Source organism: Desmodus rotundus, chromosome 2 (assembly GCF_022682495.2).
Source record: "Desmodus rotundus isolate HL8 chromosome 2, HLdesRot8A.1, whole genome shotgun sequence".
NCBI classification, from domain to species: Eukaryota; Metazoa; Chordata; class Mammalia; order Chiroptera; family Phyllostomidae; genus Desmodus; species Desmodus rotundus.
Genome location: NC_071388.1, coordinates 138632619 through 138656051, shown reverse-complemented (window position 1 = coordinate 138656051; position 23433 = coordinate 138632619). Strand labels below are relative to the sequence as shown.

The window sequence follows — 23433 nt, the reverse complement described above, 5'->3', positions numbered from 1 at the left end:
GTTTGTTTTGTTGATTAGGTTCCACTTAATGATTTATTTTCCCAATGCTTGTTAGTGCAACATAGCAAAAGAGTGATAGTTTTATTATCTGCAGAGCAATAGACTGAAATTTTAAAAAATTGGGTTTTAGATACACCCTTTGCAAAAACCCTTCAAAGATATCCCCTAACGTCCCAAAGGTCTTATCTTGCCTCAGATGCCTGGGCTCCTGGTTACCTCTGAAAGCCTATCTGATCACTTTCCCTCTTCCTATTCCACATCCCTAGGGGCCTGTTCTTCTTCAAATATGCTAAGCACACTTTCGTTTTGGGTCTTTGACCTTCGTCTTTCCTCAGACTAGGACACTTTTTCCCAGATAGCCACATATCTGTTCCCAATGACTGGAACACTCTTTTCCAGTGAGAGTCCCATGCATGTTTCAGAATCTGCTCGAATGTCACCTCCCAAAGAGGTCTTCTCATACTACTCTAGTTAAACAACTTCACCTTCCAGCACTCACTCCTACTGGCCCTCATTCTCTATATCCATATCTGCTTCATTTCCATTCATAGTATTTGTAATTTATAATTTATAGATGTTATACAGCTCAACACCATCCCTATGGGGGCCAGATGAGTTCTGGAATTCAGTAACATTTGAGTGAAGACGGTATAAGGGGGAATGGAAAAAATACAATAAATGATAAACTATTAAAAAAAGGTAATATGGTAAATGTACTGAAATTATGTAACATGCATCACCTCCCCACTTGAGAGATCTGGGACAGAACCCTAAAATAAAATGGTAGTATCTGTACAGAAAAAATATATGCATTTAAAGTGATATTTAAAAAAATAAATGGTGTCACAGTTTTACAACTGCATGAGTGTAATATTAGGTTTTACCACTATATGAGTGGCAAAAGCTTCCAGCTTCAGAGCCTCTTGATTTTGGAATTAGATACAAGGGACTGTGGGATATATACACACTAAGTTATTTCTTTATTGCCTGTCTTACCATATAATGTATGCTCACAAGGCCAGAGATGTTTTCTTCCGCTGCTGGATGTTCAGTGCCTAACAGATACTAAGTACTCAATAAATATTAGTAGAATGGATAAGCAAAGGCTTCTGTAAGAACATTGTTTTGTTTACATTGTAAGTAAATCCTATGCTATAATAATGCAATTCTTCTCAATTGAAGGAATAGTTGAAAATGTTATTTTAGTAGCTTCTTTTTTTCAAGATTTTATTTATTTATTTGTAGAGCGAGGGGAAGGGAGGGAAAAAGAGAGGGAAAGAAGCATGGACGTACAAGAGAGAAACATTGATAGGTTGCTTCTTGCATGCCCCCCAACTGGGGACCTGGCCTACAACCCAAGGGATGTGCCTTGACTGGGAATCGAACTGGCGACCCTTCGGTTTGCAAGCCTATGCTCAATTCACTGTGTCACACCAGCCAGAGCTATTTTAATAGCTTCTTAAAACTATTTTTTAAGGTTCATTGAAAAAAATACGACAGGCAACATTTAGACAAAACTAAACACCTGGGCTGTGTGAAATAGTGGGAAGAGTTCTCAACTAGAATTCTAGCCATCTTGATTTGCTTCTTTGCATCCCCATTTTTATTTCAACTACTTACATTTATCCATCCATCTAGCTATTTCTCTTTGATTTAGATATCTTACCATTCTTGGCTTAATTTATCATCTATAAATTGAGATAACTCGATGATCTTTGCTAGTTCTACGATTTTATTAACAGTTAAACAATTGAGGCAGTAGTCATTTTATCCTGGAAGCTGGCTGGACATTTTAAAGGCATATATTCTTGTTCATCTTATCTACAATTAAAAAAGAGATTAGTTTTTAATCAAATTTAAGCATGTCTGTTTAGCTCTAAATGAAGTGACACATCTGCCAAATATGTATTTTGATACTTAACTTTTGTGTAAGGTTCTGCATGAGTATGCCTAATAATACTTATTGTGCATTTACTATGTTCTAGGCACTATTCCAATAAGTCTAAGCTCTTTACACATATTAAACTTACAGCACCTCTAGGAGACAGGTATTAGTATTATCCTTGTGGTAGACTGGATCACTCCTCCCTTTCCTCACCACACATCCGAGGAAGGTGTATTTATACCTCTCTGCTCTACCACTGTGGGCTTGCTTGATGAAATGAAGTCACAGCAGATATCACACAAGTAAAGCCTTGAAATATACTTTAGCAGTTGGGTTTCTGCCTTTTACTCTTAGTAAAAAGTGCTTCAGGGAGCTGTGGGTCCAAGGAAGATGAGAGACAAGTGACAGGGATGTAGACCCATCCTCGAGCAGCCCTACTCCCGCTTCCCCACAGACTGCTGACCAAGAACTAAATTCTTGTTGTGGTACGCGAGACGTGCAGTTTGTATTGCAGCAATAGCTCAGTGATAAAGCGCCTTTTTATAGACAAAGTGAAGGTCAGAGATTGAGTAACCCGTGTAAACTTTCACAATTAGGGGCAGGTTAAGGATCTAAAGCTGTGCAGAACTGGCTCAAGGGTCTACACTCTCAACCCCCAGGCTCTACTACCACTACATTATACTGGCCATATTATATGATAATAAGCCGTGTATTAACATGGCAGTGGGTGATCCAGTATATTAAAATTCATAAATGTAAATGCAGTCTAATTGTAAATGGACAAAGTATCTTGCAGCTTCAAGTAAAATGTTTCATCTTGAGACACTAATAAATATAAATGCATTGTTTTCTGGAGTCAGATTACCGTCCCAATTCACCATAAGACTAACCATCGGTTCTCTATGCTGACAGCTCTGCTACATGATTCTATTCTGACTTTGGCTGACCAGTTCAGGCATGTGTGATTCAAGCTGGATCAACCAAATTTCTTTTAATATTTTGAAACTTGGACACGTGACTAGGATCCCCCATTAATGGTTTCACTCTGCAGACATGTGAAATCCCGGAGCAGCCCGTGTTCCTTTCCATCTCACCTGTCAATTCCATGAGATACTCCAGTTTCTTTATAGATAAATGCCTTTTATGAATAAGCTTGCCAAAATCTGTTTTTCTTGTTGCAACCGAAAGAAATTTAACCAGAATAGGCTTTAAAAAAGCATTCTTTTTGTTATAATTTCGAAGTGCAGAGGAAGGATTTCTTAAAGAGACTAAATAACTCTGCTTTCGTTTTTTTATCCTATCAAAGTAATTTTACAGGATGTAGTTATGGATTGTGTGTTCTCTGATACTACTTAAACATTCTTCCAAATTTTCAAAACCAGGGTCCATGGATTCTAAAGAGTGTGTGGATAGAAATGTATTTTAGCAGGGGTGAATGAAGTAGATTTCCTTTATAAGTCTACATGTTTTATGTATTTTAAAACATTCTGTGTAGAATGAGCTTTCTATAGTCCTTTTGATAATGTAAGACAAGTACATGTGCGGGACTAGCTGATTCACTCAGAACTACTTGGGAGACCCAAACATACTCCAGACATTGTTTTGGGTACTGAGGATAGAGAGCAGGGACGAAACAGACACAGTCTGCCCTCGGGGTAGTAATAAGAGAGAATATGGAATATAATTAAAAATTTCTAAATACCGTTAGTAATGAACTTGGTACATCTATATACAGTGAGGAGATAAGGGCGACTTAGAAGTGTGAGAGTATGGAGGCAAAAATCCTGGAAAAGTTTATGTGCAATCCTTAACTTCTATGTAATTTTCAAGAGAGATATATCAGAATATATAGGGATCCCTGCCAGAAATCAGATGGAGAGGAAATAATAAAGTGCAACCATCACCACAAAGGCACTGTTTATGTTACCCATTTTACTTTTCTAGTGGTTTTGTATCTATTATAACATTATAACCTCTTAATACTTCCAGATAAGCAGGAGAGAAAATTGAGCCTGACTTCTAAATTTTACAGTTTTATTTCTATCATACCACACAACATCATTTAACAAAAGACAACTAGTTTCAAAGCAGACAATGTTAAAATTTCTTTTAATATATTTCCGTGAGATACTTATGAAATGGGACAAAGAAGCAATATTATTGGGGTCACAAAGAAGCTGCTGGTAAGAAATTGAACATCTTTTACAGCAGGCAGAAGCTCGGATCAGTAGGAACTTTGGGAGGTTTGACAGAATTGGCTGTGTAGAAGTTTAAGAATGCATTATCAAAGCAGATTCTCCCAACCAATGGGGATGGCACACTCTAGCCAGAAGAACAAATTGAGTTTGCCATCCATTTTTGTATGCCTGCCAGCCCCGGACAAGAGTGGTATTTGCATTTCTCAATGGCTTAAAAGGCATAAAAAAATTGATACCTAAAAATTATATTAAATTCAAGTTTCAGTGTCCACAAAAAAAGCTGAGACACAGCCAGGCTCATTTGTTCATGTATTGCCTATGGCTGCTTTTACACATTAACAGCAGAGACCTGCCGGACTATCTGGGCTTTCACAGAAGAAGTTTGTTGATCCTTGATCTAGCACAGAGATTTTCAACTGCCCCCCACAGGAAGTTTTAAAGCATGCAGTACCTAACTATTTAGTCAGGGGCACTGGCCTCTTTTTTCTTAGATTGTCAAGTAAAATAATGACAACAGCCAACACAGCAATAGACATCCGGTGTAAATGAATCAAAATTATATCAATTTTTTGTCAGAGTGGCAAAAAATATATTTTTTGATTTGATGAAGAATTTTAGTAATTAGTTTTTATGTGTGCTAAGAGATGAAAAAGGTTGAAAATCGCTGATCTAGAAGGTCAGAGTTTTCCAAAGACTTCAAAATGTTAAAGACAGTAATGACATTTGTATAAACTTGTAATTAAACTTAATAACTATATAGTTACTTACATATTTCTTTCCCTTAAAATCAAATGATTTAAGAGCACCCGAGGTATATGAGTCATTGACTACCTTAGGGGTCTGAGAAGCGTGCTTATGTATCTCAGCCATTTGGTCAGCTGACCACTTAAATTACCTCTTTGTGTTTCAATTACCTCACAGGGTTTGTGATTCTTACAGAGGTGTTTTGCTCTCTTAAACTGTTGTTCAAGTACAGTTGCTCCATTTCCACCCTCCCCCTACTCTTCCCTGCCCCACCCATCTCCACTTACCACCCTTGACCCTTCCCCCTTTGGCTTTGTCCATGTGTCCTCTATACATGTTCCTTGATGACCCTTCCCCTCCCCATCTCCATTATTCCCTCCCCCCTCCCCTCTGGTTACTGTCAGTTTATTCTTACAGAGGTTTAAATTTCTTAACTCCCAGTCCTACATTTTGAAATTTACTGTTACATAAATTGTTGGTTCAAGACAGCAGCACAAAGAAACTTTTGGTGACATATAATTAATGAGAAGCACAAAAATCCTAGGAAGATTATCAATTTGCATTCAGATGACCGCCATCAAATCTATTAAATTGCACTAACCTAATCAAGAGGAGCCACTAGAAGTCTCAAATACTACTTTAAAACTCAGTATTAAAGAGAATATGATTAAATCCAAAATTTCTTGAGCAAAATTATCTCTTATTTAGAAGTTAAATCCAGCTGATTTCAAAAGCATAAAGTACAAAGAACCAAAACATGAGATCACAGAAGCAGTTTTGAACCTAGTTTTGATTCTGTAACTTACTTTTCAGTATATATTTAAATACTCATTAGGACTCAAAGTCAAATATTATTTAAAATATTGTTAAAATTTTATAATTACTGTTGTCAAATTAGCACCTCTTACCAACACACATACACACTCTAATTTTAAGTTAAATAGCAGGTCACTTATTAAAAGTAAAAAAAAAAGTTTAAATATCTTTATTATGCACAATAAATGTTGATTTATATTTGAAATAAATTTTATAGTTCATCTTTATCCTTTTGTAACTCAACCATTCTTTCAAGGTGGTTTAAAAATGTGGAAATATCACTTACTGATGTTTGTGAGTTTATAATAGCACAGTTGGCTTGTTCAAATGAGATTACACCTTGTAATTTTTTTGTGTGTATATGTGTATGCTTGTGTGTAATTTGTAATTACATATTGATAAAGTATTTTCATTCATAAAAAAAGTGTGTGTGTGTATATATACACTTTTCTATTTATGCTCTGTAATGGCTGCTCTGAAACAAGCTACTTTGCCATTTGGAAGCCAAAGTCTACCTTTGATCAAAAAAAAAAAAAAAATTAACATTGTCTTTTACTAGTTCTGTTTTGACTTTTTTTCATTTATCCCTTAGGAATATGTCTAAACCTCATATTGGAACTTCGTTGTTTATTCCCACATCTTTCACCTTCTCCTGCATAATTTTAATTGTTTTGAGTTTTCTCTGAATTCTGAGAAAATTTCTAATATTTTTTTCTCTGCATCACTAGGCTGGTTTCCTGGAGGTCAAATCTGTTTTTACTGACAAGATTGAGAATGTTAATTTATTTCTGTAATTTTAATTTTCTCCAGTCATTTTTAACCTCAATTATCTTGTCTCTACATTTATCCTAGTGTTTTTAAATTTTACCAGTTCTCCCCTGTGGACATCTGCTTCTGTTTCAAACAGCCATACCCTCTTGGGAGCACACGCAGTTTTTTAAATATTTATACTTTTGCTAAGTTATTTCTCTGAATGTTCACTACAGAGGGCTAGTTATCTTTAATTTGCAATCTTCTTTCATAAACTTTGCATTGTGAAGCAATTTTTAACAACAGTTTTTGTAACTCATAAACAATGACGTCCTTTTGAAAACTTTGAAGTTTACTTATCTTAAAAATGTTGAAAAATGCTATAACAAGTAAAAAAAATCAGTGATAATATTTATTCATTCTTCTCGTTCTTCATTATTTCTTCAGCGAACATATGAGTACAAACTCTTTGCCACGGCAGAAAAAGCCAAGAGACACCTGATAGCTCTTACTTTCAAGGAGCTTACTACAGGCCAGTGGCTGGAAAAAGGTAAGATTTGGATTGTAAAACACCGTTTGATAGCTTCTCCAATAGATGTAAATTAAGCTGCACAGAGATGCAGAGAAACTGCTGCCTTCACAGAAATGAATTCAGTTCTTGATAGTTAAGAAGGGGGAGAATAAGAATTATTAATAGTAGAATCCACTGGGTGTACCGACCAATTTGATGAGGGAAGTAAGACAAATGTACAAAATTTAGAGATATAAGGAGAAGTTAGGCGGGGTCTAGAGATGTACATAATTGATTTATTTTCAATGTCATTTTTATTTATTAGAGCAATTCATGATCATGGTAAAATTCGAAGAGCATAGAAGAATGAAAGTGAGAAATAAAAGCCCTGTCTTTTCTACCCACAGATAAATACCATCAATAGTTTCTTGCATGTCTCATTCCATAAATTTTATACACCTGTACTGGAAACTCTTGACAAATACGTTTAGTAGTTTGGAGTTCTTCAGATTTAGGAAGTGAATCTGATGCATTTACTGCAGCTTGGCTGGTACCAGCCAATGGTGTGTAGGCAGCCGCTCATTATGGAATACACTGATTTTTCTGTAACGACCAGTCACACTTTGATTTAAACATAGGTTATAAATAACTTCATATATTTATAAATAGCTTTTATTTTTCCCTCAGAGGATGTCCTTTTCCCCCTGCCTTTACTGCAATATATCTGACATATAATATTGGTAAACTTAACGTGTAGGTGATGATTTGATACATGTTTATACAGCAGAGTGACTGTTGTATTAAGGTTAGTTAACACACTTGTCACTTCACCTAATCACAGTTTGTGTTGTGAAAACACACAGCATTGTTAACTGTAGGCACCATGCTGAACATCAGATTCAAAGAACTTACTCATTTTATAACTGGAAGTTTGTACCATTTGACCAAAATCTCCCCATTTCCCCTACTTCCCAGCCTCTGGTAACCATCATTCTAATTCTCTTTCTATGAGTTGGGCTTCTTCTTCTTCTTCTTCTTTTTTTTTAAAGATTCCACATATAAGTGAGACCATGCGGTATTTGTCTTCCTCTGTATGACATTTCACTAAGCTCAATGCCCTCACGAACGACAGGATTACATTTAGGGCTGATTAATATTCATATATGTGTACATGTTTACATATGATTTCTATGTGATGTGTATATAACATTTTGACATACATGTACATCACATTCTTTATCCACTGATCTGATGGACACCGAGATTGTTTCCATATCACCGCTATAGTGAATAATGTTGTGACGAGCATGGAAGTGCAGGTATCTCTTTGAGAGAGTGATTTCCTTCCGATATATACACAGAAATGGGATATATATGCGGATGTGGGACCATATAATAAGTATTTTTAATTTCTTGAGGAACCTACATAATACTGTTTTCAATAGTGGCTGTACCAATTTATATCACATCCCACCGACAGGGCGCAAGTCTTCCCTTTTCTCCACATCCTCGCCAGCACTCATCTCTTTTTTTGACAATATCCAGCCTCCCAGGTAGGCGTTGCTCCCTTGTGGTTTTGAGGTGCATTTTCCTGATGATTAGTGACGCTGGGCACCTTTTCCTGTACTGGTTGGCCACCTGTATTATGTCTTCTTTGGAAAAATGTCTACTCAGGTCCTCTGCCCATGTTTTTATTCAGCCTGTTTTTTTTGGCTATTTAGTTGATTCAGTTCTTTATATATTTTGGATGTCAACCCTTTATCTGATGTGGTCACAAATAGCTTTTAAATTCATGACAAAATTAAGTGGGCCCTTAATGTTTCTACATCAGTTTAGTTTTGCTGCCAAAATGTATTGAACGAAAAAGAACCTTTTGGATTTGAGAGCCATTTGCCGCCTTTCAGAACTGCAATTACTGACCTGTACTAATTCTGCCCATGGAAACATATTACCATATACTTATAGTAAAAAATTGTATTCTTTTATTCATGCATATGCTTCATTATGAATGAAATATAATCTTGTTCTCTTCTGTTCAATGACTAAAATCTTTAGAGAACACTACATATTTACTAAATAAAGGTAGTAATCTAGTACAGTTTCCCATTAGTAAAGTTTCATCATTGAGTTTTTTCTGGATATGCGTGTATTTCTTGGAAGCATTTTTACAGAGCACTCAGATAGTGGGTTGAGTGAAGATGCTCCATCAGAGAGCACACGGTATATCCGTGTAATGTCTCCGACATCAAGCCTTGCATTGCTTGCTGATGTTTCCCATAGTCTCTCTTTGCTTCTGATTATGGGTTATTAATTATTCATATATTTTATATATTTGATTCATCCTTTGATATTTCTTTTGTCACTTGCAACTTTTTCTCTTTTTTTCATGTTTACTTAACAGCTGTGTTCACTAGATGTTCAATCTGGCTTATAATCCAATCTCACTCTTCTGATAGTTCACAAGCATTTGCCTCATGATTTCAGAAAGTTCTTATATACTAAAGCTATTAAGCATCTTAAGTAAACAAATGATCAGAAACACATACAATTCACATAATTTTATATATACTGTATTAAGTTCAAAATAAGCTCCATGTTTATTTTTAAAGCTGCAAAACCTGAATTAAATTTTAAAAACATTAAATAAGCACTGTGAAATGCATGCTGTCTTTAAAATGTTCACTACCTGCCTGTCGCCTCTATTTTATAATTCATATCTTTTTTTTGCCATCTGCTATACAGTATAAATAACAGGTGTGGTTTACTTAGGATCATTTGATGTGCATTTATTGTATAGGATGATCCTATAAAAAACCATGTTCCGCTAAAACTTGGGGAAATATACCTAAGCTTTGTATGAATATAAATAGAAAAAAGATACATGTATCTCCTTTTAAAAAAATCATTCAAATAAGAATATTTTTTCCATGTATAATGTCCTGTTACAAGGCATCTTTTCATAATACTACAGAGATCTATTTCTTTAGATCAAATGAGGCCCACCTACACCATGCAGCTCAATATAGCTGGGGAAAACCCAGAACCATACTGACTGGTCTCACTTTGAAATTTATGAAGAACTCAAGTGGGCTCTTCATGCTCCCAGGAAATCACAGTACATTTCCCTAGTCCACTCATTCTCCTATTTTTCTAGATAATGTTTTCATACTTCCTCTTCCTTATGTTCTTTCCCTCACATTCCACCTCCAGTGTAGTCTCTCAGGCATTCAGTTGATTTAATTTCCAATTACATCACTACTTTCACTGGGAATCCTCTTGTCTAAGGCACCATTATCTCCCAGCTTGTGCCCTTACTCCCTATCAACCTGTTTGTGGTAACATCAGGCAGAGTAAGCTTTTAAAAATTTGTCAGATAATTGCCACTCCTGTGCTAAGATAAGCAAACAAACTCCAATGGATATCATTATCTTTCTGACCCCATCTCCTACAGCTATCCCTCTTGCTCTGCTCAAGCACCACTGGCCTCTAACTCTTGTTTAAAATATCTGACATGTTACACTGGCATTCTCTCTACTGAGGAACATTCTTTTAGCCACAAGACTACATCCCTGAATTCCTTCAAGTCTTTGCTTGAATTTGCTCTTTCCTGATGAGACCTACCCTGCTAATCCTACTTAATATTGCAACACCACCTCCTAATCCCAATGACACTGCCTGTCCAATTTACCGTTTTATGTGTTTTCCTTTACATAAATTTTATCTTCTGATATACTATGGTAAGCATTTATTATGATTAATTTTTGTCTGTCTCCTACCACTGTAATGTAAGCTCCATAAGGGCTGGGATATTCGTCACTGATCCCAATACCTGAAACAGCACCTGGTACAAAGGAGGCTCTCAATAAATACATACTGAAAAATTAACAACAATTTATTCTTTACTTCATTAAGTTAATAGACATACTTATTTTAATATTTTTAAAGCTTAGAATATTTCATAGTAAAATTTCCCTCCCACTCCTGTTTTCCATCTGTCCAGTTTCTAATCCTTCCCACAAGATAATCTTTTTTATTTCCTTGTATTTACTTACAAGTGATTTTTTTGCATAAGCAAGCATATTTAAATGAACATGTTTTTGCTCACTATCCTTGAACCCCAAAGATAGCATCCTGTACAAACTCTCCTGCATTTGTAAACTGTAACTTTAATTTAGTTGTAATTTTAAACAGTACTAGACCTTGAATACTTTTCTTTATTAGAAATAACAAGGCTCTTTCTTGTTTTTAACAGCAGCGTAGTTTCTCATTCTGGATATTGCATAGTTTAATTTGTTCCAAGTAGATGAACATTCATTCAGGTTTCTCCATTTGCTATTAAATATTGTGAATAACTCTGCATATCATCTCATTTCATAAAGCAATATGTAGATAGAATTCTAAAAAGTAATTAAGTCAGTATAAAAGTTTTCTTTTTCCTAATTTTGACAGATATCACCAATCATAGCCTCACTGAGAGTATTATATCCAATTTGGGGATATTTGGAAATTCTGAGAGCGACAAACAGCATTTCATTGTGACTTATATCTGCTTTTCCTTTATTAGAAGTGAGGTTGGAATTTTCATATTCTTAATGGCCATCTGTATCCCTTTTTCTGTAAACAGTCTGTTCATGTCCTTTGTCATTTTCCCAACCTGGTAAGTATTTTAACTTACCACTTCGTAGTTTTTAGTTATATTGTAGGAAGTGTAACCACTCCTCTTTAATAAGAATAGCAGAGATTTTTTCCTTTAATATTTAGTTTGTCTTTTTTGCATGTGTTTTTTTAATAAAGTGGTCAAGTTTATTAAACATTTTTTTATGGCTTCTAGGTTTTATTTTTATTATTATTGTTTTTATTCTCATGTGAGGACATTTTTTTTCATTGCTTTTGAAGAGGAAGAGAGAGACAGAGCGAGATAAACACCAATATGAAAGAGAAACATCAATTGGTTGCCCTCTCATACATGCCTGGAGTGGGGATTGAATCCGCAACCTGGGTATGTGCCCTGATGGGAATCGAACCTGCAACCATTAGGTCCACAGATGACACTCCAACCAACTGAGCCACATCAGCCAGGTGTTTGTTTTTTTAAAATTACTTCTACTGAGGTGACATTGGTTAATTTAATTATATAGGTTTCAAGCGTACAATTCTATGACACATCATTTGTATATTGCATTGCGTGCCGACCACCATTAAATCTTTTTACATCACCATATATTTGGCCCCCTTTATCCTTTACTACCCTTCCACCCGCTTCCTTCTTGTAACAACCATACTGCTGTCTGTGTCTATGAGTTTTTGTTTTTCTTGTTTGTTCGTTTTTTTGCTTTTGGTTTTATATCCCACATATGAGTGAGATCATATGGTTCTTGAGTTTTTCTGACTTATTTCACCTGGCATAATTTCTCAAGGCTCATCCGTGTTGTAGATGCAGCATTTCATCTTTTCTTATGGCTGAGTAGCATTCCACTGTACACATGAACCACGTCTTCTTTGTCCAATTACCCTTCGGTTGTTTCCATGTCTTGGCCTCCATGAAGAATGCTGCAATGAATATAGGGGTGCACGTATCTTTGCAAATAGATGCTTTCAGTTTTGGGGGTGTAGATACCTAGAAGAGAGGTTCCTGGGTCATCTGGTAACTCTATTCTTAATTTTTTGAAGAAACTTCACACTGTTTTCCATAGTGGCTTTACCAGTTTACATTCTCACCAGCAGTGAATGAGGGTCCTTTTTTCCCCACAGCCTCTCCAACACTTGCTATTACTTGCCTTGTTGATAAAAGCTATTCTAACAGGTGTGAGGTGGTATCTCATTGTAGTTTTGATTTTCATTTCTTTAATGGCTAGTGAAATTGAGCATCTTTTCACATATTTGTTGGCCATTTGTATGTCTTCTTGGGAGAAGTGTCCAGGTCCTGTGTCCATTTTTTAAAATGGATTATTTGTTTGGTGTTTAGTTGTATGAGTTCTTATGTATTTTGGATATTAATCCCTTGTCAGAGCTGTTGTTTGCAAATATCTTCTGCCATTATGTTGGTTGCCTTTCTGTTTTGTCGTAGGTTTCTTTTGCTGTGCAGAGCTTTTTAGTTTGATATAGTCCCATTCATTTGTTTTTGCCTTACTTCCTTTGCCTTTGGGGTCAAATTCATAAAAGCCTCTCTAAGACTATGGTCCATAAATTTAGTATCTATGTTTTCTTCTATGTATTGCTACGGCCAAAAAGTTTGGTTTTTTCTCCATAAGATGGCTCTAGTAGACTTAGCTGTCCTTAACTTAATTTGAAACAATTTTGTTAGATTGTATTGTGACAGCTGTTATATCAGCATACATTTAAAAAAAACCTTATTTTCAAAATATGTGAATTTTTGCGTAGCCATTTTAATATTGAAGACAGAAGAAAATATACAACATTTTCAGCACATTATGCTTCATTATTTCAAGAAAGGTAAAAATGCAACTGAAATGCAAAAAATCCTAAAAGATTTGTGTAGTATATGAAGAAGGAGCTGTCAGAATGTGTCGAGTAGTTGTGAAGTTTCGTGCTGGAGATTTCTCAGTGGACAATGCTCCACAATCAGGCAGGCCAGTTGAAGTTGATAGCGACCAAATTGAGACATTAATTGAGAACAATCAATATTATATCATGCAGGATATAGCTAACATACTAAAAATATCTAAATATATAAATTGTTGGTGAAAATGAAAATTTCTTTTGTTTTACAGGAAAAACTGAATGGACTTTTTGGCCAACCCAATACTTTATTGTTTCAGGTCTTACATTCAGGTCTTTGATCCAATTTGAGTTAATTTTTGTTTTGGGGACAAACTGTAGTCTAGTTTCATCTTTAGCATGTGGCTTTCCATTTGTCCTAGCACTTTAATTTATTACAGAGGCTTTCTTTTCTCCATTGTATATTTTGGCTCTTTTGTTGAAAATTATGTACCTATAACTAGATTTTGTTTTGAAGGCTTTTTTCTATTCCAAAGGCATAAGAAAAAAAAATTCTTGTGTTTTCTAATTCCCTCTATGGGCTCATATTTTGCATTCAAATTTCTGGTCCATTCAGAATATCTCTTGGTGTATAATGTGAGGTGTGGATTCAACTTTTCTTTGCAGATGGCTAAGCAGCTGTCCCAACAACATGCACTAAACAGTACACCTCTTCCCACTAATAGGAGATGCCATCCTTATCATTTTCAATGTTCCTGCATTTATGAAGTCTATGGCTGGAGTTTATAATCTTGTTCATTCTGTCATTTCATGCCCCAAGAGGGTCTTTTTCAGTGAGGGTTCTGTGAGAGAATTAAACTCTACAAAAATGGTATGTGACTATTTTCTTAAATATCTCAAGGGTGGTACTTGACTTATACTCTCAGGGATAGTACATAGCCAGTACCATTTTAGATGGATAGGAAGTTAATTCATTACATACATAGAAAATTCAACTCTAAAAAATTTATACGTGACTATTCTTTAAAATTATCCTAAGGATAGTACATAGCCAGTACCATTCTAGAGGTACAGGAAATCAATTCATTACATTCATAAAGAATTAAACTCTACAAAAATAATGTGTATTTTCCTAATTATCCCAAGGGTAGTACTTTCCTGATTCTCCCAAGGATGGTACAGAGCTAGTACCATTCTTGATGTATAGACAGTTAATTCATAACATAATACATTACATTACATGGAATGGCCACCCAAAGATACCATGTCCCAATCCCTGGAACCTGTAAATGTTATCTTGTAAGGAAAATGGGTCTTTTCACATGTGATTAAGGATTTTTAAATGGGGAGATAATCCTCAACTATCTCAGTGAGACTTAAATGCAATTACAAGGGTCCTTATAAGAAAAAGCAGACACACACTAGGGGAGGAGGCAATGTGGCCACGCAGCCATGGAGATTGAATTTCTGTGGTGACATGCCAAGGAGTGCTGGTAGCCACCAGAAGCTGGAAGAGGAGAGGAAAGCACTCTCCTTGAGCCCACAGAGCCTGCAGCGGGAGACTGGCCTTGCCAACACATTGATTTTGGCCCACAGATGCTGATTTTATATTGTGGCATCTGTAAGTGTGAGAGAATAAATATCTGCTGCATTAAGTCACCAAGTCTGTGGTAATTTCATACAGCAACCATAGGAAATTAACACATAAAAAAATACAACTAGGCTTATGGCACACACCCAAACAATATGCCTACGCACAGTATGGCACTAAGGCTTAATTTATAGTTATTTTGGTATATATGAAACTTACCTATATGGATACGTTAATCTTGTGCCACATCTAAGTGAATTCTCTTACTATTGTTGGTGCTCAGTTGATTTTATTTTTGGTGGTGATTCTGGATATAAAATGATGTATTACTCACATGGGCGTTTTAATTTCACCCTTTTGATGTTTTAAGAAACTTCTAGTAATTTTCTCTTGTCTTGTTTCCTTCACCATTTTTAAATGATAGTCATGTCAGTAGGCAGGCACCTCTGCAATATTCCTGACTTTTGAGCAAAAGCTTTCAGGGTTTTCTCATTTTCTGCTAAGCCCCGACCCTGCTTGATATGCTTTGAAATAATAGAAGAATAAACTTTCCAAGTCTGGTGTGTTTTTAACTATTTTCCTTGTACCTGCATTGTTTTAGCTTTATATAAGGGTTGTACCATATTGTTTGGCTTGTTGATATATGAAATTCCTACATCTTCATTGTGATTCACTCTTTGCACTAAAAAATTAACTTTGTGCATCTCATTTGATATTTACGTGGACTGATTGCTCAGGTCTGATATGAATAAGTTTTGCTTGTGTTTATCTGGCTTAATTTTTACCCTTTACTTTTCAACATTTTTAAAGCACTTTAGTTGTTTTTTTGCATGTATCAGAGAATAGAAGTTTGCTCTGTGATTTAATTGGAAATTCATATAAGAAAACAAACAAGACATGAGTTAAGCCTGTTAACATGAACTTTTCAGTTCATTTATTCCCTTCACTACAACGTTAAATGATAGGTTTGATAGTGAGTATCTGACAAATAGAATAGGTCTTCATGCTATTATTATTTTAACCTGTTTTCTAGATTTTTTAAGAAAATATTTTATCAGTAGCTGTTATCTCATGTTTCTCCATGTATAGTTTTGCTATATGAATCTTCGTTCTAGTAGTTGTGTTTATAACTTCATGCAACTTTATACGCACAAATCAAATGATCTAATTTCAATAATTTTATTTCTGTACTCAAGATATATTAGTTTACTTGTATAAGCAATTATTATATTAGCATATTTTCTATTACTCCATCTTGCTCTTTCCTTCATCATATTTCAGTTAATAATTTTCAGTGTTGTTTCTATGCCCTGTTAAATTCTGCTTGTTATTTTTATTATTTGCAGCATTGACTGACATTTTCTGACTTGCAAGTATTAAGAGGAGGAAGTCAACAAACTTAAAAATACACAAACCTGGGGAAAGGACAGAAAATAAGGTCAAGGTAGTGCATCATTTCTATTTTTAGGGAATATTGTACTTATATTTTATTCTTTAACTCAAATTCCCATTTGTTTTCATCTTATTTTACAGTTAAATCCCTTCAATGCTCAGTACTCATCCTTCTGTGATTTTTCTAGTTATTTTCATCTGAATGGCAGTAGTTAATTTCCTAGGATTTTTTTCAAGGACACACATGAAATAATACTCTTTGAGTTCAAAACTCTGTAGTTTTTACACCAGAAGACAGTTTGACTGAATTTAAAATACAAAACACTTTTTTAGAAAATCCTGCAGATGTTACTCCATTGTCAGCTGATGCTTTATGGTGATGTGGATAAATTAGAGACAAACCTGAGTATTTTTTCCTCTTATTAGTGACTTAATCATTCTCTCTTCATGTTTAAAATCTAGTAACTTCATAAGGGTATGTCTCAGTATTGACAGTTCGAGATTAATTTTCCCTGGCCCACAGAGTACCCTTTCAACATGTGGATTAAAACTGTCTCCTACTTTATGAGTTATTAAATTTTATCTTTAAATATTTATTCTTTTCTATTACTTTGTGTTCTTTTAGTGTCTCAATTTATCTATCTTACACATACATACAAAATTTTCTCTCTAATCATTTTATTTTTTCTTTAGTTTTTTTATTCATTCCTCTTGTTTTTATCTTATATTGCTTAAGATCCTCTCCATAATTTTCATTCTCCCTTTTTTCAATTTCATCTTTGAAATAAATACTTTTTTCCTAAGTTTGGTCCAGTTGAGATTTATCTTCTCCATCATTTTATGTCTTCCCCAGAGTTCCTGCTTTCTGGATCATGAATTTTGCTCCTAGAGCTGGTTGCTTCATTCATTTATTCTCTTCTCTTTCGGTCTCTCTGTCCTTCCATCTGTCTGTCTGTCTTTCCCTCCAAAGAAAGAACTGCATACAACATAGTAATATCAGGATTCCAATATAACCTCTAAACTCTAATAAAGATAAAAGCAGTTGAAAACTGGCGGGATCTGCATAAGAAGAAGTAAAGAAGCAGTCTTGGAGAAATGTAGTGGTAAAAGAGCCCACAGTGTGAATCCCAGAAAATGGGGGCAAAAAATATGCCCTAAAGGTATACAGCACACCCTAAGTTGCTACAGGCCTTTTGTAAAATCTCAGGTATGGGAACAGAGGTGAGCTGAGCTGTCAGCAGAGTATACCAGACTCAGATTTAGAGAGGTAGAGAAGGTGGAGGCAACACAAAGAATACACAGACCAGCCATTTCTGTAGGACGTGTTCTGTGTCTGTGGCAGCAGAGAAACAACTCCTTTGAGAAGACTGGCAAACCTGGAACGATATTCTGGACTCTCCCTTGCCTTCACCCTCTCTACCAACACACACACAGATACACACACACCTCTTAAAAACAGCTAGCCAGTTAAGACTATTACATTCGGTCATGAGTAACAAAAAAGAGGAACTAGCACAGCACTGATGACAAAGAGACTCTATGAAAAGATGGCGAAGATAACAGCAAAATACAGTAACAGGCAGCAATTGGTCACTAGAAATACGTTCCCATAGTGCAAAGGAAAGGTAGGGAAATGAAACATTCTCACATATGTATTTGTTAGCCATTAACATTTCTTTTTTGATAAAATGCATTTTCATCTTTTATATCAATGTGTTGTTTTTTCCATATTGAATTGTTAACACTCTGCCTATTTAGAAAATCAGCATCTTCTTTGATATAGCTACTAAATATTAATTCTTAAGTTTTTAAGTGCTTTTTCATTTATGGATTTTTAATTATTTAAAAATTCAAAGTAAAAAATTATCAATCTATTATTATATGGTTTTTAAAAAGTGAAAAATCAATGTGAGAAAAACACTGATTGGTTGCCTCCTGCATGTACCCCGATCGGTGATGGAAATCACAACCCGGGCATGGGCCTTGACCAGAAACTGAACCTGGGGCCTGTGGGTCTACGGGACAATGCTCCAACCAACTGAGCCGCACTGGCCAGGGAAAGAGTTGTTTTTTAAATAAAAGACTACAATTATCATTCAACATGTTTTCTGAAGATGTTTTAAATTTCATAAATCATATCAATCCTACGTTCAAAATCCACCAATGGCTTCTTGTCACAGTTAAAATAAAACCTAAATTTAAATTCCTTAATATGACCTCTAAGGCCCTATATGCCTGGCCCTGCTATCTCCTCAGCCTTATTTCAAACACTCTTTCCCTCACTCTCTCTAAACCCACTCAGTTTCTGGCTGTGCCTCAAACACAGAGTTCTTGCTGATCCAACAGCCTTTTCATTGGCTGTTTCGTTTTGCTGCCTGGGCCACTCTTCCTCCACACACAGCTCCTGCTTACATTATTCAGGAGGTTTCTGCTTAAATATCATTTCCTCAGATAAGTCTTCACTAACCACCTTAACTAAAATAACACTTCCAGCTCTCCATTACCCTCACCTACTTACCACATATTATTTTTCTTTTTAGACAGTATTAATTTTTGAAATTTACTATTTAATTATTTACATGCTTACTGTTTGTCTCCCGCCATAGGTAGTGAGCATCATGAGGGCAGGGACTTTGTCGCCCTCACTCTTTATGACATGTCGCTCCTAGAATGATTCCTAACAAGCGGCTGGAGCACTCACGTGTTTTCTAGATGAATGAATGAATGAATGAACAAATAATATTTCTTATAATTTAAAAATGTTTTAAAGCAGGTTTAAAAATTGCCTCTATTAGTAAAAAGAAAGCATATGAAGTCAAATTATTTAGATCAAAAGGCTTCTTTCAATGTTCGTGCATTTAAAAGTTTCCTTTACGATGTGCTAAGTATTTTCAGAGCTCATCAGTAGATGTAGAACGTGTTATTTCTTCTGCGGTGAAATGATCATATTTCTGTTGGAAAACATTTAAATTTAATTTACACTTGCCTTACATGTTACATTTTCATAAAAACTGAGATTTATATGTAAAAGCCCTTTGAGAAAGCATCAGTATTAATGCAAAATCCCTGCCTTACTGGCCTAGCTTCCAGTGCAGTTACATGATAAATATGTGTGTTACATGATGCATTAGAAAATGTAATGTTATGGAAAATAAACAAAGCAAGGTAAGGTAGAAGAGTGTTGCAATTTAAAATAGAATGGTCGTATAGGCCCTACTGAGGAGGGGACACTTAAGCAAATGTTTAAAGAAAGTGAGAAAATTATCACTGCAGTCATAAGAATGCATCTCAGTCTCAGATGGCAATTCCAGAAGAGGTTCAAAGTATTAAGGAACGTTAGAATCACAGGATAAACATACAATCTCACAAGATGTTGGAGGATTTAAAATTCATTTAGATAGCATGACACATTTGTTTAATAGTCAAATCACCAGTCATACTTTGTATACTGTATATGGTATCTTTTTTTTTAAAAGATTTTTTATTATTTTTAGAGAGAGGGGAAGGGAGGGAGAGAAACATCAATGTGTGGTTGCCTCTCATGTGGCCTCCACTGGGGACCTGGCCTGCAACCCAGGCATGTGCCCTGACTGGGAATTGAACCGGCGACCCTTTGGTTCACAGCCCACACTCAGTCCACTGAGCTACACCAGCCAGGGCTATGGTATCTTTTTTGATATATTAGATACTCATAAGAAATGTTATAGAAGAATGTATCAGGAAGAAATCCACAGAATCCATGCTAATAGCAAACCTTTCCCCTTTTAATGTATCAGTCCATTTATTTTATTTGTTTTTTCTTAAATGTCACAATTAAAGGTATGCATTAATACTGACATGAGGAAATGTATTGATATTAAAATCATCATCGAAAGCCTGCCACATCATTTGTCTTTGTAACAGTCATTTTTCTGCATCACCTTAGACTATATCACAGTGATTCATTCAAATGAGGAGGTGCTGTGATGGTATTTAATAGAATTTTTAACCGCTGTTAACATCTACAATCTGTTGACTTTAAATAAAAGAGATTATCTTCCATATCTGGGTGAGCCTCATCCAACCAGTTGAAAAGCCTCAAGAGCAAGGCTGAGAGTTTCCTGAAGAAGAAATTCTGCTTCAGGACTGAAGCAGCAACTCCCGCCTGAGAGTTTTCAGCCTGCCAGCCTGCTCTACAAATTTCATACTTGAAAGACTATGACCACGAAAGCTAATTCCTCGAAATGAATGTCTTTACATACAAGCATGCATGTATGCACACACATAGACACATTCATATACATATATGTCCTTTACTGGTTTTGTCTGTCTGCAGACCTGTGACTCATACAGTTCTTCTCTGACTAATTAGAGGCTTCTTAAGGATAGGCACCATGTCTTATTGTGATTCCTGCATCTAATACTGTTTATAGCACTGTGCTTTCTTGAAAGAAAAAAATCATAGAAAAGCATTTTAATCCCACAGGTAGTTGGAAGGTAATTTTATTATTAAACAGTAGAAAAAAATTATAAACATTTAAAAACTTTATACAACAAATTCAAAAGATTAAAAAGGAAAATGACCATGAGATAAATATAACGAAGTTCTTATATCAAATATATATGATGAAATTACAAAAATATATAAAATCATTACAACTTCTCTGTATGAGAAAATCTCAACTTACTCAGCATTCTTTGAGTGTTTAAAATAATATAATATAAAAAACCAAGTCAAATGCTTTGTGTGTAGTATTTTATTTACTCCTTACAATGACCTGAGATAGGTAATACTGATACCCTCATTTTATGGGGGAGGAAGTCAAAGCACACAGACACAGAGAAACCAAACTAGGTGTCCAGTGGCGGAGCTGTCCGCAGACCATGAGGACCCAGGGGATTGCAGAGCTGTACCAGGGGGTCACTTAACAAGACTCAGCCTTGTTCAATCTTGGTATAAATGAAAGAAATTCAAACAACTGGGTAGTTCAACTTTACATTTTAGCAATGAAAAAAGAAAAAGGAAAATGTTAAACCTTACCAAGGGGCTTGAAAAAAAGATACAATCTATACTGATTATGGTAATATAAAATATTTTAATTTCTTTGAAGTTAATGTAGGCAGTCATTAGACATTTTAGATGTGAGAGCAAAGTAATTCTACTCCAAAGAATAGAGTCTGTGGAAATAACTAAAAGAGAAAGCAAGTTTTTACCAAAACACATGTAACAGCAAAATGTTATAAATAACCTAACTCTTCAAGCACAGAAGAATGAAGATGAGCATGATGGTTTATCAGTAGAATACAGCCCTTACAATGATGACTATGGAGATGCATTCTCAAATGATACATGAGATGCTCTATGCAAGTACATACTCCATGTCTTCTTGGAGGGCATCGCACATATTAGCACACTAAAGGCTTTGCTGTAGCAAAGAAACTTCCTCTGCTGTTCAATAAGGTTTTCCAAACTTATTTGAAAACAGAACCCTTTTTGCACCAGTTACTTATTGCTGCATAACAAACAGCGCTTACACTGCCTGCAAGTTCAGGCAGAATTCAGCAGAGATAGCTTGTCTCTGCTCTACCAGATGCCAGGTGGGGCCTCTCAGAGGCCGGGGACTGCACTTATCTGACACTTGCTCAACTGTATGCCTGGTGTGGTGGTAGCCTCTCATTTGGCCTAGGCTTTCTCACAACAAGGGGGTTTGGGTTCTAAGGGGGAGCATCCTGAGTGAGAGAGGGAACCAGGCAGAGCCTTAGTATCTTTTATGACTAAGTTTCTGAAGCTACCTAGTGTCCATTGCACTTACTCAACAAGGCAGCCACATTTCAGAGAGGGGGGAAGAGACTCCACCTCTTGTTGACAAAGCAGAAAGGTTCTGAAGAGCATGTGGGATTAGAAATACCTCTGTGGCCAGTTTTGGCAAATATAATCTGCCACATATTTTTTCATGTATTAACCACTAATTTCCAAAGTTTGGTAAATGTTAATGGACGTATACTTCAAAAGCTATGTAATGTATATATAAAATATATACATATATATGTTTCACACACACACCACTTGGCCTAGAAAAAAAATCCCCCTTGTTTGACACCACATAAAAGTCCCAACCACTGCGGATGAATGAGGCAATGTCACTCACATTTGTATGAAATAACAAGAACCAGCGCTGACTCCAGGTCGGATTCCCTCTGAGCACTTGGGCTGACAGACTGTCTACCTCCTTGCATTTCACAAGAAATACCATGCCTTGCTAATATTAGTGATAAAAAAAATCTTAATGTGACTTACAAGTAATCTACACAGATAAATACATCTTTCTTGCTAAACACAATTCTGGGTAATAAAGCTTATCTGAGGGGGTTAATTCTTTTTATAGCAACATCTTCTTGAATTTCCTTTCTTATGAAAGACTGTTTTTCAGAATGTTTCCCTCATGTAGATACAGAGACTAAATAAAGAGAAAGTATTTGTTAATAGTGGTGCAAAAACATATTTAAATAACTATTCCTAATAACCTTTACAAAATAGAACAGGTTAAGGCAACATAAACGAAACCAAAGTAAAAAGATCTAACATCTATAGAAATTTAAAGCTTAGTGAAAGTGAAAAATTATTTCCTGTACATCCTTTTTCATGATACTCCTAGAGGACTGGCTCCACAAAAATGAGAGAGCAAACCTTAAAAAAAGGTTTAAGCTCCCTGACCAGTGTGGCTCAGTGGATTAGGCATCATTTGGAAAACTGAAAGGTCACCAGTTCGATTCTCGGGCAGGGCACACGCCTGGGTTGAGGGCCTGGCCCTGGTGGGGGAACGTGCAACAGGCAACTGATTGATGTTTCTCTCACACATCTATATTTCTCCTCCTTTCTCCCTCCCTTCGCTTCTCTCTAAATATATATATTTTAAAGTTTTAGGCAACAGGAGTTTTAACACAGGAGGGAGTAAAAGGAAATACCATGAAATAGGAAGAGAGATCCCAGAATGATACCTGGGCCACCAGGGAGCAGGGATGAGGAAGAGCAGCCAGGCCATAGCAACAGTGTGACTCAAGAAGAGAAAGGCTGTCATTACCTAGATTTCCCACTGGTGATTTTAAT

General features: G+C 35.7%; 1 protein-coding gene across 12 annotated transcripts in view; it reads right to left on the bottom strand.

The window, feature by feature from the left end:
• The window catches only part of MBD5 (methyl-CpG binding domain protein 5), a 429916-nt gene that overhangs the window by 233371 nt on the left and 173112 nt on the right, over nucleotides 1-23433 (bottom strand). The window lies entirely within an intron of this gene.